The sequence below is a fragment of the Trichomycterus rosablanca genome, chromosome 26, assembly GCF_030014385.1.
Source record: "Trichomycterus rosablanca isolate fTriRos1 chromosome 26, fTriRos1.hap1, whole genome shotgun sequence".
NCBI classification, from domain to species: Eukaryota; Metazoa; Chordata; class Actinopteri; order Siluriformes; family Trichomycteridae; genus Trichomycterus; species Trichomycterus rosablanca.
The window spans coordinates 9011397-9016154 of NC_086013.1; the positions used below are offsets into that span (position 1 = coordinate 9011397).

Below are 4758 nucleotides of genomic sequence, written 5' to 3' on the forward strand. Positions count from 1 at the left end.
TTTGTTAGGGTCCAGTAAGGTCTGTTAAGTTCTTGTAAGGTCTGTTAAGGTATAGTAAAGCTATTTAAGGTCTATTAAGGTCTGTTAACGTCCTATGAGGCTTGTTAAGGTGTTGTAAGGTCTGGTAAAGTCCAATAAGGTCTTTTAATGTCCAGTAATGTCTGTCAGGGTCAATTAAAGTCTGGTAAGGTCCAGTAGGGTCTGTTAAGGTCCATTAAGGTCCATTAAGGTCTGTTAAGGTCCAGTAAGGTCTTTTAAGGTCCAATAAGGTCTTTTAAGGTCCAGTAAGGTCCAGTAAGGTCTGTTAAGGTCCAGTAAGGTCTTTTAAGGTCCAGTAAGGTCTGTTAGGGACCAGAAAGGTCTTTTAAGGTTTAGGAAGGTCTGTTAAGGTCTAGAAAGGTCTGTTAAGGTCCAGTAAGGTCTAGTAGGTTCTTTTAGGTTCCAGTAAGGTCTGTTAGGGTCCAGTAAGGTCTGTTAAAGTCTTTTAAGGTCTTTTAAGGTTCAGTTAGGTTTGTTAGGGTCCAGTAAGGCCTATTAAGTTCTTGTAAGGTCTGTTAAGGTATAGTAAAGCCATTTAAGGTCTATTAAGGTCTGTTAAGGTCCTGTGAGGCTTGTTAAGGTCTAGTCAGGTCTGTTAAGGTGTTTAAAGGTCTGTTAAGGTCCAGTAAGGTCTTTTAGGGTCCAGTAAGGTCTGATAGAATCCAGTAAGGTCTGTTGAGGTCCAGTAAGGTCTGTTAGGGTCCATTACGGTCTCTTAAGGTCCATTTAGATATGTTAAGGTCCAGTAAGGTCTTTTAAGGTCGTTTAAGGTCTGTTAGGTTCCAGTAAAGTCTGTTAAGGTCTAGTAAAGCCATTTAAGGTCTGTTAAGGTCCTGTAAGGCTTGTTAAGGTCTAGTAAGGTCTGTTAAGGTCCAGTAAGGTCTTTTAGGGTCCAGTAAGGTCTGTTAGGGTCCAGTAAGGTCTGATAGGATCCAGTAAGGTCTGTTGAGGTCCAGTAAGGTTTGTTAGGGTCTAGTAAGGTCTGTTAAGGTCCAGTAAGGTCTGTTAATGTCCAGTAAGGTCTGTTAAGGTCGTTTAAGGTCTGTTAGTGTCCAGTAAAGTCTGTTAAGGTCTAGTAAAGACACTTTAGGTCTATTAAGGTCTGTTAAGATCCAGTAAGGCTTGTTAAGGTGTAGTAAGTTTTGGTAAGGCCCAGTAAGATTTGTTAAGGTCCAGGAAGGTCTGTTAAGGTCTTGTAAGGTCTGTTAAGGTCCAGTAAGGTCTGTTAAGGTCAAGTATGGCCTGTTAAGGTTTCAGTAAGTGCTGTCAAGGTCCATTAAGGTTTGTAAGGGTCCATTAAGGTCTGTTAAGGTCCGGAAAAGTCTGTAAAGGTCCAGTAAGACTTGTTAAGGTGTATTAAGTTCTGGTAAGGTCCAGTAAGGTTTGTTAAGATCCAAGAAGGTTTGTTAAAGTCTTGCAAGAACGTTAAGTTCCAGTAAGGTCTGTTAAGGTCCAGTAAGGTTTGTTAAGGTCTAGTAGGGTCTGTTTAGGTCCTGTAAGGTCTGTTACAGTCCAGTAGGGTATGTTAAGGTCTAGTATGGCCTGTTAGGGTTCAGTAAGGTTTGTTAATGTCCAGTTAGGTCTGTTAGAGTCTATTAAAGATTTTTAAGGTCTGTTAAGGTTCAGTAAGTTCTGTTAAGGTCAAGTAAGGTCTGTTAGGGTTCAGTAAGGCCTGTTAAGGTCTTGTAAGGTCTGTTAAGGTCTTGTAAAACCATTTAAGGTGTATTAAGGTCTGTTAAGGTCCAGTAAGGCTTGTTAAGTTGTAGTAAGTTCTGCTAAGGTCCAGAAAGGTTTGTTAAGGTCCAGGAAGGTCAGTTAAGGTCTTGTAAGGTCTGTTAAGGTCCAGTAAGGTCTGTTAAGGTCTGTTAAGGTCTGTTAAAGTCCAGTAAGGTCTGTTAAGGTCCAGTAAGATCTGTAAAGTCTAGTATGGCCTGTTAAGGTCCAGTAAGGTCTGTTAGGGTCCATTGAAATCTGTTAAGGTTCATTAAGGTCTGTTAAAGTCCAGTAAGGTCCAGTAAGGTCTGTTAAGTTCCAGTAAGTTTTGTTAGGGTCCAGTAAGGCCTGTTAAAGTCTAGTAAGGTCCTTTAAGGTCCAGTAAAGCCATTTAGGGTCTACTAAGGTCTGTTGAGGTCCAGTAAGGTCTGTTAAGGTCTAGTATGGCCTGTTAAAGTCCAGTAAGGTCTGTTAAGGTCCAGTAAAGCTATTTAAGGTCTATTAAGGTCTGTTAAGGTCTATTAAGGTCTGTTAAGGTCCAGTAAGGTCTGTTACGGTCCAGTAAGGTCTTTTAGGGTCTATTAAGGTCTGTTAAGGTCCATTACGGTCTGTTAAGGTCCATGAATGTCTGTTATGGTCCAGTAACGTCTGTTAAGGTCCTTTAAGGTCTGTTATGGTCCAGTAAGGTCTGTTAATGTCCAGTAAAGTCTTTTTGGGTCCAGTAAGGTCTTTTCAGGTCCAGTAAGGTCTGTTAGGGACCAGTAAGGTCTGTTAAGGTGTAGTAAGGCATGTTAAAATCCATTAATGCCTGTTAAGGTCCAGTAAGGCCTGTTAAGGTGTTGTAAGACTTTTTAAGGTCCAGTAAGGCCTGTTAAGGTCCATTAAGGCCTTTTGTGGTCCAGTAAGGCCTGTTAAGGTCTAATAACGCCTGTAAAATCTATTAAGGTCTATTAAGGTCCAGTAAGGCCTTTTAAGGTGTAGTAAGACCTGGTAATGTTCTTATGTTCTGTTAAGGTCCAGTATGGTCTGTTAAGGTCCAGTAAGGTCTGTTAGGGTCTGGTAATGCTTGTTAAGGTCCAGTAAGGTCTAGTAAGGTCTGGTAATGCAACCCATATGAAATATTTAGCTACTAAAACCTTGTCATTTAAGAGGTGTAATTACTTGTTGTCCCCAAAAGAGGGCGCAGTTGTATAAAAAGACGTTACTTTTGTTGGTTTTCCTTTTTGGCTTGAGAGATTTTGCAACGTGCTGCAGACCAGCTGAGCAATATTCGGTACAAAAATACTACATAATGGTTCTAAATATTGAATTTTAGCATATATTAGAGCTAATAAACTGTTTTTATAACCAGAATTCCAGCTGTGAACGTGAGGGAGGCAGTTTTCTGTCAAGTAATAAGTGTTTGAAACTCCGGTGAGTGGAAACACAAGTTTTCTGTTTTGATAGCCTAGCTATTCACTATAAAGGGAGAGTACATCTTACTTTTGAGTTCATATGCTTTAAATTAGAAATGGAAGGAATAAAAAACCAATCGGAGTTATGAAAATGTTCTTTAATGCTTGTAGAAATGCTGTAAAAGTATAGCTACGCTAATCGCTAGCTAGTGCTAATCGCTAGTTAGCGCTAATTGCTAGTTAGTGGCTGGTTAGCGAGTAGAATTACTAATAGCGTGGTGGAGCCTTAAAGGCACAGTGCACATGTTTGGTTAAGTCATTTAGTTTGGTTAGATTGATACATCTTAATTATTTACAGCATAACTGTGCTATGATTGAATATATTTTGGTTATCAGAATGTACATGTTATTAGAGTTTGTGATGGTTCAATTCATATTCATGTATAAAGGGATAATTGGACATGTTACAGCTAAAAAGTGGGAAAAGAATAGTAATTCATTAGTCAGTGCTAAAATAAAGTCAGTGCTGAAATGAAGAAAAGGACTTAAGATCTCATTTTAGGGAACATAAAAGAATATGAGTATTCATTGTTCTGCACTATCTGTGTAGATTGTTTTTTCTTAGAGACACAGAAAGACTCGGAGGATTGTGATGGCGAGCCCAGCCCTGTGAACTGCTGACGGTCAAAGAAGCGGTGTGGCCTACCGTTAAGACCGTTTACAGGAGACAGCGGATTTATCAGAGTTTTGCCCAGCATCAGATAAGAACTTACTTACACTAATTACTCTACCCGGGTAGAACAGCCATAGGAAACACCTTTAATTTACATTCAAGGACTAGAACTGAACTTTGGAATCCATACCTCTTTAAAAAAAAGGAGTGGTATTGAATTGAAGATCTCTTGCACTTAACATAATTTTTATTTTTAAGAGCTCTATTTTATTTCTTTATTTCTAAGTTTTATGCACTAATTCATTGCTAATACACTAATTCATTGCTTGTGTAGCAATAAATGTGTTAATTGTTCAACTTCACCTCCTCTCTTAATTTCAAGGTGTACCGCTTTTCGAACCTAGTTAAGTGTTACTACCCTTTTGTTATTAGTAAGCTTAGGTGCTACAGTAAGGTCCATTAAGACCTGTTAAGGTGTAGTAAGGCTCGATAAGGTCTATTAAGGTCTGTTAAGGTCTATTAAGGCCTTTTAAGGTCTATTAAGGCCTTTTAAGGTCTAGTAAGGTATTGTAAGGTCCAGTAAGGTTTGTTAAGGTCCAGGAAGGTCTGTTAAGGTCCTGTATGGTCTGTTAATGTCCAATAAGGTCTGTTAAGGTCTAGTATGGCCTGTTAAGGTCCAGTAAGGTCTGTTAAGGTCTAGTATGGCCTGTTAGGGTCCAGTAAGGTCTGTTAAGGTCTGTTAAGGTCTATTAAGGTCTGTTAAGGTCTAGTAAGGTCTGTTAAGGTCTAATAGAGCCTGTTAAGGTCCAGTAGAGCCTGTTAAGGTCCAGTAAGGCCTGCTAAGGTCCAGTAAGGCCTTTTAAGGTCTTGTAGGGTCTGTTAAGGTCCATTAAGGCCTTTTAAGGTCTAGAAAGGCCTTTTAAAGTCCATTAAGGCCTG

At 39.4% G+C, this 4758-nt stretch overlaps 1 long non-coding RNA gene across 1 annotated transcript; it reads left to right on the forward strand.

Annotated features, from left to right (window-relative positions):
• Positions 1-2981: 2981 nt before the first annotated feature.
• LOC134303654 (uncharacterized) lies at positions 2982-4238 on the forward strand. The gene is made up of 3 exons (XR_010007684.1): positions 2982-3025; positions 3104-3165; positions 3757-4238. It is a non-coding gene; the product is annotated as an uncharacterized LOC134303654 (long non-coding RNA).
• The last annotated feature ends 520 nt before the right edge of the window (positions 4239-4758 follow it).